The 13,503-nt window shown below is 43.1% G+C and overlaps 8 pseudogenes; all 8 read left to right on the top strand.

Moving 5' to 3' along the window:
- The first annotated feature begins 49 nt into the window (after window positions 1-49).
- LOC137109645 (5S ribosomal RNA) lies at window positions 50-168 on the top strand (annotated as a pseudogene).
- An 857-nt stretch (window positions 169-1,025) lies between these two features.
- LOC137109739 (5S ribosomal RNA) lies at window positions 1,026-1,144 on the top strand (annotated as a pseudogene).
- An 867-nt stretch (window positions 1,145-2,011) lies between these two features.
- Window positions 2,012-2,130, top strand: LOC137109728 (5S ribosomal RNA; annotated as a pseudogene).
- Window positions 2,131-2,987: 857 nt separating this feature from the next.
- On the top strand, window positions 2,988-3,106 carry LOC137109865 (5S ribosomal RNA; annotated as a pseudogene).
- Window positions 3,107-3,963: 857 nt separating this feature from the next.
- Window positions 3,964-4,082, top strand: LOC137109714 (5S ribosomal RNA; annotated as a pseudogene).
- A 7,187-nt stretch (window positions 4,083-11,269) lies between these two features.
- On the top strand, window positions 11,270-11,388 carry LOC137109646 (5S ribosomal RNA; annotated as a pseudogene).
- An 857-nt stretch (window positions 11,389-12,245) lies between these two features.
- Window positions 12,246-12,364, top strand: LOC137109545 (5S ribosomal RNA; annotated as a pseudogene).
- An 867-nt stretch (window positions 12,365-13,231) lies between these two features.
- On the top strand, window positions 13,232-13,350 carry LOC137109546 (5S ribosomal RNA; annotated as a pseudogene).
- Window positions 13,351-13,503: the final 153 nt, after the last annotated feature.

Below are 13,503 nucleotides of genomic sequence, written 5' to 3' on the forward strand. Positions count from 1 at the left end.
CATTCTGCTTCTCCAACGTTTTTAAGAGCTGTTGATGATGTCAAATGCAGCTTACGGCCACACCGCTCTCTAAGCGCCCGATCTCGTCCGATCTCGGCAGCCAAATAGAGCCGGGCCTGGTTAGTACTTGGTAGGAAGACCGCGTGGGAATACCAGGTGCTGTAAGCTTTTTTGCTTGGGTTTACGGGCAGCACAAGCTGGTGTTACTGCCTATTTATTCATAGAAATTGTTCTATATTTTCATCAAATTTTGTTCTTTCATTACTGTTTTGCTACTTTATTGGTTTGTCAACCATCGTGCTTCATTACTAGTAGACCATGTTACGGTCCTGGCCATATGTGTTGTTTTTGATATGTTGTTCTTATAGGTGCCCTGCCTGATTGGCCGGATTGAGGGGCAGTACAGGAAGCTGATTGGTCCATCCTACACTTCCTGGAGTTTTAAAAGTACGGTTCCCAACAGCTAGCGAGGCTCTTTCTGGCAGCAGCACCTGTTTGCTGTTCTTGGTTTCCAAACCTTATTTAGCATTTTTGAATTGTTAGGTTTTGTGCCGTGGTTTTGTTTATAAATTGTATATTTTGTAAATAGCATTAAATCTGTAGGGGTGAACAGCCATTTTCTTTGGACTGTTTTCACATTAGGGAGTTAGGGTTAGCGACTGTCTTTTGGTTTGTTTATTTCTATCAGGCTAGCTAGCACTTTCTGTGGGAAATGGCTTATTTTGTTTATTATGTTGGCCTTGGTTCGCCCTGAGTTGTAGTGTCATGTTTTGTTTGACACTTTCTTTCGTTTAAAATAAATATCATTCTGTTGGAACATCTCGATCCTGGATTTTGGTTTGGGGATCGGAGAGGGAACATGCTAATTTATCTTTGTATGTTGCACCCTGACCCCCTGGACAGGGGCGTAACAGACCAGTACAGTTATAGTACTTTGTACTTTGCCACATTTATCTTCTTCTTAGCAAGTGTCATGCATTCTGCTTCTCCAGCGTTTTTAAGAGCTGTTGATGATGTCAAATGCAGCTTACGGCCACACCGCTCTCTAAGCGCCCGATCTCGTCCGATCTCGGCAGCCAAATAGAGCCGGGCCTGGTTAGTACTTGGTAGGAAGACTGCCTGGGAATACCAGGTGCTGTAAGCTTTTTTGCTTGGGTTTACGGGCAGCACAAGCTGGTGTTACTGCCTATTTATTCATAGAAATTGTTGTATATTTTCATCAAATTTTGTTCTTTCATTGCTGTTTTGCTACTTTATTGGTTTTTCAACCATCGTGCTTCATTACTAGTAGACAATGTTACGGTCCTGGCCATATGTGTTGTTTTTATTTTCTCGTTCTTATAGGTGCCCTGCCTGATTGGCCGGATTGAGGGGCAGTACAGGAAGCTGATTGGTCCATCCTACACTTCCTGGAGTTTTAAAAGTACGGTTCCCAACAGCTAGCGAGGCTCTTTCTGGCAGCAGCACCTGTTTGCTGTTCTTGGTTTCCAAACCTTATTTAGCATTTTTGAATTGTTAGGTTTTGTGCCGTGGTTTTGTTTATAAATTGTATATTTTGTAATTCGTATTAAATCTGTAGGGGTGAACAGCCATTTTCTATTGATTGTTTTCTCTTGTTTTCACATTAGGGAGTTAGGGTTAGCGACTGTGTTTTGGTTTGTTTATTTCTATCAGGCTAGCTAGCACTTTCTGTGGGAAATGGCTTATTTTGTTTATTATGTTGGCCTTGGTTCGCCCTGAGTTGTAGTGTCATGTTTTGTTTGACGCTTTCTTTCGTTTAAAATAAATATCATTCTGTTGGAACATCTCGATCCTGGATTTTGGTTTGGGGATCGGAGAGGGAACATGTTAATTTTTCTTTGTATGTTGCACCCTGACCCCCTGGACAGGGGCGTAACAGACCAGTACAGTTATAGTACTTTGTACTTTGCCACATTTATCTTCTTCTTAGCAAGTGTCATGCATTCTGCTTCTCCAGCGTTTTTAAGAGCTGTTGATGATGTCAAATGCAGCTTACGGCCACACCGCTCTCTAAGCGCCCGATTTCGTCCGATCTCGGCAGCCAAATAGAGCCGGGCCTGGTTAGTACTTGGTAGGAAGACCGCCTGGGAATACCAGGTGCTGTAAGCTTTTTTGCTTGGGTTTACGGGCAGCACAAGCTGGTGTTACTGCCTATTTATTCATAGAAATTGTTCTATATTTTCATCAAATTTTGTTCTTTCATTGCTGTTTTGCTACTTTATTGGTTTTTCAACCATCGTGCTTCATTACTAGTAGACCATGTTACGGTCCTGGCCATATGTGTTGTTTTTATTTTGTTGTTCTTATAGGTGCCCTGCCTGATTGGCCGGATTGGGGGGCAGTACAGGAAGCTGATTGGTCCATCCTACACTTCCTGGAGTTTTAAAAGTACGGTTCCCAACAGCTAGCGTGGCTCTTTCTGGCAGCAGCACCTGTTTGCTGTTCTTGGTTTCCAAACTTTATTTAGCATTTTTGAATTGTTAGGTTTTATGCCGTGGTTTTGTTTATAAATTGTATATTTTGTAAATAGTATTAAATCTGTAGGGGTGAACAGCCATTTTCTTTGGACTGTTTTCACATTAGGGAGTTAGGGTTAGCGACTGTGTTTTGGTTTGTTTATTTCTATCAGGCTAGCTAGCACTTTCTGTGGGAAATGGCTTATTTTGTTTATTATGTTGGCCTTGGTTCGCCCTGAGTTGTAGTGTCATGTTTTGTTTGACACTTTCTTTCGTTTAAAATAAATATCATTCTGTTGGAACATCTCGATCCTGGATTTTGGTTTGGGGATCGGAGAGGGAACATGCTAATTTATCTTTGTATGTTGCACCCTGACCCCCTGGACAGGGGCGTAACAGACCAGTACAGTTATAGTACTTTGTACTTTGCCACATTTATCTTCTTCTTAGCAAGTGTCATGCATTCTGCTTCTCCAGCGTTTTTAAGAGCTGTTGATGATGTCAAATGCAGCTTACGGCCACACCGCTCTCTAAGCGCCCGATCTCGTCCGATCTCGGCAGCCAAATATTGCCGGGCCTGGTCAGTACTTGGTAGGAAGACCGCCTGGGAATACCAGGTGCTGTAAGCTTTTTTGCTTGGGTTTACGGGCAGCACAAGCTGGTGTTACTGCCTATTTATTCATAGAAATTGTTCTATATTTTCATCAAATTTTGTTCTTTCATTGCTGTTTTGCTACTTTATTGGTTTTTCAACCATCGTGCTTCATTACTAGTAGACCATGTTACGGTCCTGGCCATATGTGTTGTTTTTATTTTGTTGTTCTTATAGGTGCCCTGCCTGATTGGCCGGATTGGGGGGCAGTACAGGAAGCTGATTGGTCCATCCTACACTTCCTGGAGTTTTAAAAGTACGGTTCCCAACAGCTAGCGAGGCTCTTTCTGGCAGCAGCACCTGTTTGCTGTTCTTGGTTTCCAAACCTTATTTAGCATTTTTGAATTGTTAGGTTTTGTGCCGTGGTTTTGTTTATAAATTGTATATTTTGTAAATAGTATTAAATCTGTAGGGGTGAACAGCCATTTTTTTTGGACTGTTTTCACATTAGGGAGTTAGGGTTAGCGACTGTCTTTTGGTTTGTTTATTTCTATCAGGCTAGCTAGCACTTTCTGTGGGAAATGGCTTATTTTGTTTATTATGTTGGCCTTGGTTCGCCCTGAGTTGTAGTGTCATGTTTTGTTTGACACTTTCTTTCGTTTAAAATAAATATCATTCTGTTGGAACATCTCGATCCTGGATTTTGGTTTGGGGATCGGAGAGGGAACATGCTAATTTATCTTTGTATGTTGCACCCTGACCCCCTGGACAGGGGCGTAACAGACCAGTACAGTTATAGTACTTTGTACTTTGCCACATTTGTCTTCTTCTTAGCAAGTGTCATGCATTCTGCTTCTCCAGTGTTTTTAAGAGCTGTTGATGATGTCAAATGCAGCTTACGGCCACACCGCTCTCTAAGCGCCCGATCTCGTCCGATCTCGGCAGCCAAATAGAGCCGGGCCTGGTTAGTACTTGGTAGGAAGACCGCCTGGGAATACCAGGTGTTGTAAGCTTTTTTGCTTGGGTTTACGGGCAGCACAAGCTGGTGTTACTGCCTATTTATTCATAGAAATTGTTCTATATTTTCATCAAATTTTGTTCTTTCATTGCTGTTTTGCTACTTTATTGGTTTTTCAACCATCGTGCTTCATTACTAGTAGACCATGTTAGGGTCCTGGCCATATGTGTTGTTTTTGATTTGTTGTTCTTATAGGTGCCCTGCCTGATTGGCCGGATTGAGGGGCAGTACAGGAAGCTGATTGGTCCATCCTACACTTCCTGGAGTTTTAAAAGTACAGTTCCCAACAGCTAGCGAGGCTCTTTCTGGCAGCAGCACCTGTTTGCTGTTTTTGGTTCCCAAACCTGGTTGCAGACAGAGGTGTGGTTTCTCTCTAGAGCGAGCAGTGACGGACCCGCGCATGAGCCTGTTTTGGCGGGCTTTTTCAGTTTGCTTGTGTTTTTTGTCGTAATTTAACTAAATAGTATAGAGATTTCGATTTTGTTTATGTTACTAATCCCCCCGGCGGATTTGCTCCGTTCGGGGGCGCTTTCATTTTGCCTTTTTCTTTTTTATTTTATTTTGGTTTTGTTTTTTTGCCGAGTGTTACTCGATTCGCCAAGCTACGTAAAATGGAGAATGGCGGAGAAAGACGAGGTAAATTGACGGAGGACGCTGTGAAAATTGTGGCTCCTACCATGAGATGTCGGGGGGAAACGGCAATGCCAGCCGAAATAGAGTACGGAGCGGGAGGAAGCAAACGCCAGGCCGTGGAGCAGGGAGAGAAGAGAAATGGCGGGCAAGTTCCGGGCTTGTCAATGCAGAGGATTACTTCAGCAAAGAGGACGGGGAAAGGAGTGGATTTGGTCGGAGAGCAGCGGCAGAATAGGTTGGAGATTGATGGCATTTGTGTGGATGGAAAACATCAGGAGGAACGGGCGAGGATGCAGACGGAGATGAGCGGAAGACGGGAGACAATGAGAGAAAAAAGGTACGAAAAAGATTTGACTGTATTGGCAGAGGTGGTTGGTGAAGAGAAGGTGAAAACGATGGAACTGTTACGAGCAATACGTGATGTGTGTGGAGGCATAGTTGCGCTGCGTGAGACCGGATCGAATAAATATGAGGTGACGGTAAAAAGTGAAGCTGGAAAGAAAAGGCTACTGGATGGATTTAAAGTTGGTAAAGCGGTGGTAATGGTAAAAACATTAGCAATTGATGAACTGGTGGTGTCTTTTTTGAATTTGCCGGCGTATATAACGGACGAGGAAATTATGGAAAAACTGGACGTGTGGGGAGTGAGAGCGATCTCGCCTATTAAAAGGAGGATGTGGCCCGGGACTGAAGTGGCGGACGGTACAAGATATATGAAGGTAAAGTTTAATGAAACTGTGCAGTCACTGCCCTACTCAGCGAAATTCATGACAGCTAATGGTCCGGAGTATTTTAGAGTAATTCACAATAATCAAGTGAAAGTTTGTCGGATGTGCTTACAGCCGGGACACATCGTGAGGGACTGTCCGGATTTCACCTGTTTTAAATGTAATAAACAGGGACATTATGCACGTGAGTGTGATGCCAGGATGCACAGATGTATGGAATGTCATAGCTCCACAGAGGAATGTCAATGTAAAAATATAGATGAAGGGAATGGGGAGGGTAGCAGGGAATCCATCTCCGAGGATGACAGGAGTGAGGTTAGACCTGTAGAGGAGCCAGAGCTGAATATGGGCAGCGAGAGTGAACAGGAGGATGAGGTGGTGTTGGAGACGCAGGGCGGTGACCTGCCTGTGCGGGAGGAACATGGGAGTGAAAGAGAGGATGTGTTGGGATCTAGTATGGATCAAGTGCTGGCAGAGTGGAGCGAGGATAGGGCGGGTCACCCTGAAGGGGGTTGGCTGAGCCCATCTTGGCTCGCTTCACAGAAGGTCCCCTCTCATAATGGAATACCACCCGCCCCTAGAGAGGAAGACTCGGATGCTGCCCTGCTGGCTCCCCAGGCTGACAGTATAGAGTCAGATTCGGAGATGGATGTTCAGCAGATAAAGCAGGTTAGAAAACGTCCACAGCAAGAGAAATCAGGGAGGAGTGAGGGAGGGAATAGAGGCAAAGGGAAAAAACAGCTTAGGAAATGACCTTTTTAATCGGTGTTTACTTGATAATGCTGCTTCAATCGCAAAATTTAAACGGGTTAACAAATATTGGGAAAATAGAGCAACTCTGTGGAGAAATGGCATGCGACATCTTGTGTGTCCAGGAATGTAGGTGGTCCATGGACAAAATAGACACTATAAAATCTTTTTGGAGAGGGGAGCTCTTTTACTCCCTCTCCTCAAACAAAACTGCTGGAGTGGCAATTTTTGTAAAGCCGGGTGTGTGTGAGAGTATTGTGGAGATTTTTAAAGGTTGGACAGGGTAGACTAATTGTTATTGATATAATACATTATAATAAAAAATATAGAATTCTGAATTTGTACGGTCCGAACAGTGAACCTGAAAGGAGAGGTTTCTTTGAGCGCTGCAAAAGGTGGACAGATGATCGCTCGGTAGTGATAGGAGATTGGAATGTTGCTCTGACTAAGGCGGACGTAGGAGTTAATAATAAATTTAAACAAGACATTAGTAGATCGGCTGTTTTTGTATGGATGGATGAGTGTGATTTGATAGATGCGTGGAGAGTGCTGAACCCCGGCACCCGGGCGTATTCGCGCAGGCAAGTGGTATTGGGCAGGCTAAAGCAATCCAGGATTGACCTGTGTTTGTTGGCGTCGAGTTTGGTGCAAGAATTAAATGAGTGTAAATATTGTTTTTGTTCCTGGAGTGATCATGCCTGTTTAAAGGTGACTCTAGGGGAGGGTGGTATGCAAAGGAATGGGGGCCTGTGGTGTTTTAACACTTCCCTCCTTGAAGATCAAGTTTTTAAAGATAAAATGAAGTCTTTTCTCTCTGCTCTATGTGATGAGAGTGATTATGTCGTGGATATCATTGAGTGGTGGGAGCGCACCAAATTTAAAATTAAAAAGCGTTGTATCGCTCTGAGCAGAGAGAAGAGGCTGAGGGAAAAGACAGAGGAGGCTGAGCTGAGACATCATCTAAAAGAGGAGCTTGAGCTTATTGAGGCTGAGTGTGACCGTCCCTTGGATGTCTATCTTGGATTGAGGGAGCAGCTGAGACGGTTAGATGAGAGAAAATGCAGAGGCGCAATGATCCGCAGTAAAGCACAACACATGTTGAAAGGGGAGCGCTGTACTGCTTTTTTTCTAGGTTTGGAAAAAAGGAAACAGGCAAAAACATACATACCAGAAATAAAAGACCTTGATGGAAACACACATACTGATATAGTGGATATTTTACAAGCAATACAAGACTACTACGCTAATTTGTTTAGCAAACAACATATTAAAAAAGCACAAATGGGCACAGTATTAGGAAAAATTGGCTGCTCCCTCAGTCACGAGGATGCGGCTCTGTGTGATGGTGACATTCAGATTGAAGAAGTGAGAGCAGCGATTGGAAGCCTTAATACATCTAAAAGCCCGGGTGTGGATGGTCTCTCAGCTGAGTTTTACCAACATTTCAGCAACATACTGGCCCCCGTCCTCTGCAGGCTATACTCTGCCATGCAGGAGGAGAACAGGTGCGCGGAGTCTTTTTTAAGGGGTGTGATCACTCTAGTTTATAAAAACAAAGGCGCCAGAGATGACCTGGCAAATTATAGGCCAATTAGTCTGCTCAATACTGACTATAAGATCCTCGCTAAGGTGCTAGGGTTCAGGCTTAAGGGAGTGATTGGCTCGATAGTTGGGCCTACCCAGACTTACAGCATTCCGGGGAGGGATATCGCTGACTGCATTTTGTCAACAAAATTCTCATTGGAGAATTTAATGGCTACAGGAGGTATATACCTTAATGTAGATCTAGAGAAGGCATTTGACAGAGTGAGTCACGATTTTCTCTTCGAGTGTCTGGGGGTTTTTGGGTTCGGCCCAACTTTTCGAGGGTGGATGAAGTTACTGTACAGCCGAGCTACTAGTGTCGTGAAGTGCAATGGCTTCGTGACAGATCCCGTCCCCTTAGAAAGATCAGTGAGACAGGGGTGCCCCCTATCAGCTATGCTCTATGCAATAGTGGCAGAACCTCTAGCACAGTCAATTATATCTGACTCTCAAATAATTGGGATCACGTCGCCCAGAGGAACTGATTTCAAAATAGCACAATATGCAGATGATATTAACATCATGGTCAGGGATGGGGATAGTTTGCGAAGGGTTTTGCAACATCTAGATGCATATGAGCAAGCTGCGGGAGCACGGGTAAATAAGGACAAATCGAGTTTGATCCTGGGGCCTGGTACTGTTCTTGGGGAGGAAGGCCAGCATTTTAAAAGGGGCGGGCCTGAGGTTAAAGTACTTGGTGTATATTTGGGCTCACAACCAGAAGACAGCAGTCGTAGATCCTGGGAAGAGCAGGTTGCGGGGTGTAGATCAAGGCTCGCACTGTGGAGAATGAGGGGATTAGGTTTAAAAGGGAAAATCACTGTAATAAATGCAGTAATTGTGCCGAGACTTGTCTACACCATGCAGGTTTGTCACCTGCCGAGTGATGTACTGGTACGCCTGAGCAGCGCTATTGAGGATTTTCTATGGAAGGGGAGAGCAATGAAAATTGCACATAAGACACTGGTCGGGCCGTACAAAAAGGGGGGACTCAAACTGTGTAATTTAAAAGCAAAATTGAAGTCATTAAGAATAAAACTGTTTAAGAAAATGCTGAGCCAGAAAACTAAAAACATATGGGAGGATTATTTGTATGATGATGTACTGAAAAGAGGTATGTGCGGCTTTTACAATCTATGTAGCGTCACACTCGGCCGGCCTATTGTGGGAACATGTCCACTCTTCCAGGAGGCGGCTGAGGCATGGGTGGAAATCCTGCCCCAGTTGGAGTGTGTAATTACATCAAAACAAAGTGTGTTAAACCAGCCCATCTTTGGGAACCCCTGCCTCAGCGGCCGAGAGGGATGTAAGGCCGGTCGGGGCATCTTGACTGAGGCGCTACATCAGATTAAAGATGTTTTAGACCAGACAGGGGCTCCTAGCCCTCTTGCGGTATTTAGTAAAATTAGGATGAAAGGGTTTAATATAAAAAAGGCTAGAGTTGTTCGATTTTGTGATGATTTATTAGAGCGAATGCCGCAAGAGTGGAAAGAGTGGTTGTCGGAAGTGGATGAGGATCGGGTGGAGGACGACGAGCTGGATTTTGCTCTGACCTGTGACGTCAAAAACAGAAAACTGCAAGATTTACAATCAAAATTTTGGTATAGGGTTTTAATTAACAAAATATTCCAAGAACCTACAGCAAACACTGCATGGTCTCATCTCTTTCTTACCCGTCCCGTCTCTGAAATTTGGTCAAATATACACAGTAAGTGGCTTCCCCCTGCAATAGCAAACTCAAACTTCCTGCTGCGTCACAGAAGGGTGCTGGTTTCTGTCGTCCTTCACCAGATAAGTAAAAGCACGTATGCGAGAACCTGTCCGGTCTGTAGGGTGGAAGATGAAGATTTTAACCACTTTATGCTATACTGTACAGTCACACGGGATTTCAGGGACTGGGTTAAAACGTTGTTAATCAATAAGTGTAAACTGCCTAAGTTAGAAGGGGAAGCATGGGACTGGGTGTGGTGCTTTGGGAAACAAAAAGGTGATAAAAGATGTAATGTTGGTTTAATCAATTTTTTATTGAGTGTAGCACGTCATGTGTTGTATGTTGGTAGAAATTATGCTTTGTATGGGGGGAAAAGGACAAACAGGGTGGGTTTTTTTCAAAATATGGTGACACATTACATGAGAATTCTGTTTTCAGTGGATGAGGATGAGTTTATAGCTAGGTGGGGGGCAAGGAATGATTTATGTGAGCTGGATGGGGAGGGTAGATTGCACTTCGATTTTGGGTGAATTTATTTAACCTTGTAGTATATGGGCGTGTATTTAAGAATGTATGTGTGTATGTAGGTGTATGTATATATGTATATATATGTGTGTATGTATAAATATGTATGTATACATGTATATATGTGCATACAAATATGTGGAAAAAAGGGGAAGAGGCTTGCTTTGCTTTAATTTGTTTGATTTACTGTTAAAAAGACGAATGAATTTACTCTTTTTCTTTATGTTTCTCTGTATATAGTTAATTTTTATTTTGTAAAGTGTATTTTTGATAATAAAAAGATAAAAAAAAAAAAATAAGCGCCCGATCTCGGCAGCCAAATAGAGCCGGGCCTGGTTAGTACTTGGTAGGAAGACCGCCTGGGAATACCAGGTGCTGTAAGCTTTTTTGCTTGGGTTTACGGGCAGCACAAGCTGGTGTTACTGCCTATTTATTCATAGAAATTGTTCTATATTTTCATCAAATTTTGTTCTTTCATTGCTGTTTTGCTACTTTATTGGTTTTTCAACCATCGTGCTTCATTACTAGTAGACCATGTTACGGTCCTGGCCATATGTGTTGTTTTTATTTTCTCGTTCTTATAGGTGCCCTGCCTGATTGGCCGGATTGAGGGGCAGTACAGGAAGCTGATTGGTCCATCCTACACTTCCTGGAGTTTTAAAAGTACGGTTTCCAACAGCTAGCGAGGCTCTTTCTGGCAGCAGCACCTGTTTGCTGTTCTTGGTTTCCAAACCTTATTTAGCATTTTTGAATTGTTAGGTTTTGTGCCGTGGTTTTGTTTATAAATTGTATATTTTGTAATTCGTATTAAATCTGTAGGGGTGAACAGCCATTTTCTTTTGATTGTTTTCTCTTGTTTTCACATTAGGGAGTTAGGGTTAGCGACTGTCTTTTGGTTTGTTTATTTCTATCAGGCTAGCTAGCACTTTCTGTGGGAAATGGCTTATTTTGTTTATTATGTTGGCCTTGGTTCGCCCTGAGTTGTAGTGTCATGTTTTGTTTGACACTTTCTTTCGTTTAAAATAAATATCATTCTGTTGGAACATCTCGATCCTGGATTTTGGTTTGGGGATCGGAGAGGGAACATGCTAATTTATCTTTGTATGTTGCACCCTGACCCCCTGGACAGGGGCGTAACAGACCAGTACAGTTATAGTACTTTGTACTTTGCCACATTTATCTTCGTCTTAGCAAGTTTCATGCATTCTGCTTCTCCAACGTTTTTAAGAGCTGTTGATGATGTCAAATGCAGCTTACGGCCACACCGCTCTCTAAGCGCCCGATCTCGTCCGATCTCGGCAGCCAAATAGAGCCGGGCCTGGTTAGTACTTGGTAGGAAGACCGCGTGGGAATACCAGGTGCTGTAAGCTTTTTTGCTTGGGTTTACGGGCAGCACAAGCTGGTGTTACTGCCTATTTATTCATAGAAATTGTTCTATATTTTCATCAAATTTTGTTCTTTCATTACTGTTTTGCTACTTTATTGGTTTGTCAACCATCGTGCTTCATTACTAGTAGACCATGTTACGGTCCTGGCCATATGTGTTGTTTTTGATATGTTGTTCTTATAGGTGCCCTGCCTGATTGGCCGGATTGAGGGGCAGTACAGGAAGCTGATTGGTCCATCCTACACTTCCTGGAGTTTTAAAAGTACGGTTCCCAACAGCTAGCGAGGCTCTTTCTGGCAGCAGCACCTGTTTGCTGTTCTTGGTTTCCAAACCTTATTTAGCATTTTTGAATTGTTAGGTTTTGTGCCGTGGTTTTGTTTATAAATTGTATATTTTGTAAATAGTATTAAATCTGTAGGGGTGAACAGCCATTTTCTTTGGACTGTTTTCACATTAGGGAGTTAGGGTTAGCGACTGTCTTTTGGTTTCTTTATTTCTATCAGGCTAGCTAGCACTTTCTGTGGGAAATGGCTTATTTTGTTTATTATGTTGGCCTTGGTTCGCCCTGAGTTGTAGTGTCATGTTTTGTTTGACACTTTCTTTCGTTTAAAATAAATATCATTCTGTTGGAACATCTCGATCCTGGATTTTGGTTTGGGGATCGGAGAGGGAACATGCTAATTTATCTTTGTATGTTGCACCCTGACCCCCTGGACAGGGGCGTAACAGACCAGTACAGTTATAGTACTTTGTACTTTGCCACATTTATCTTCTTCTTAGCAAGTGTCATGCATTCTGCTTCTCCAGCGTTTTTAAGAGCTGTTGATGATGTCAAATGCAGCTTACGGCCACACCGCTCTCTAAGCGCCCGATCTCGTCCGATCTCGGCAGCCAAATAGAGCCGGGCCTGGTTAGTACTTGGTAGGAAGACCGCCTGGGAATACCAGGTGCTGTAAGCTTTTTTGCTTGGGTTTACGGGCAGCACAAGCTGGTGTTACTGCCTATTTATTCATAGAAATTGTTCTATATTTTCATCAAATTTTGTTCTTTCATTGCTGTTTTGCTACTTTATTGGTTTTTCAACCATCGTGCTTCATTACTAGTAGACCATGTTACGGTCCTGGCCATATGTGTTGTTTTTATTTTCTCGTTCTTATAGGTGCCCTGCCTGATTGGCCGGATTGAGGGGCAGTACAGGAAGCTGATTGGTCCATCCTACACTTCCTGGAGTTTTAAAAGTACGGTTCCCAACAGCTAGCGAGGCTCTTTCTGGCAGCAGCACCTGTTTGCTGTTCTTGGTTTCCAAACCTTATTTAGCATTTTTGAATTCTTAGGTTTTGTGCCGTGGTTTTGTTTATAAATTGTATATTTTGTAATTCGTATTAAATCTGTAGGGGTGAACAGCCATTTTCTTTTGATTGTTTTCTCTTGTTTTCACATTAGGGAGTTAGGGTTAGCGACTGTCTTTTGGTTTTTTTATTTCTATCAGGCTAGCTAGCACTTTCTGTGGGAAATGGCTTATTTTGTTTATTATGTTGGCCTTGGTTCGCCCTGAGTTGTAGTGTCATGTTTTGTTTGACACTTTCTTTCGTTTAAAATAAATATCATTCTGTTGGAACATCTCGATCCTGGATTTTGGTTTGGGGATCGGAGAGGGAACATGCTAATTTATCTTTGTATGTTGCACCCTGACCCCCTGGACAGGGGCGTAACAGACCAGTACAGTTATAGTACTTTGTACTTTGCCACATTTATCTTCTTCTTAGCAAGTGTCATGCATTCTGCTTCTCCAGCGTTTTTAAGAGCTGTTGATGATGTCAAATGCAGCTTACGGCCACACCGCTCTCTAAGCGCCCGATCTCGTCCGATCTCGGCAGCCAAATAGAGCCGGGCCTGGTTAGTACTTGGTAGGAAGACCGCCTGGGAATACCAGGTGCTGTAAGCTTTTTTGCTTGGGTTTACGGGCAGCACAAGCTGGTGTTACTGCCTATTTATTCATAGAAATTGTTGTATATTTTCATCAAATTTTGTTCTTTCATTGCTGTTTTGCTACTTTATTGGTTTTTCAACCATCGTGCTTCATTACTAGTAGACCATG

This window comes from Channa argus, unplaced genomic scaffold (assembly GCF_033026475.1).
Source record: "Channa argus isolate prfri unplaced genomic scaffold, Channa argus male v1.0 Contig004, whole genome shotgun sequence".
NCBI lineage: Eukaryota > Metazoa > Chordata > Actinopteri > Anabantiformes > Channidae > Channa > Channa argus.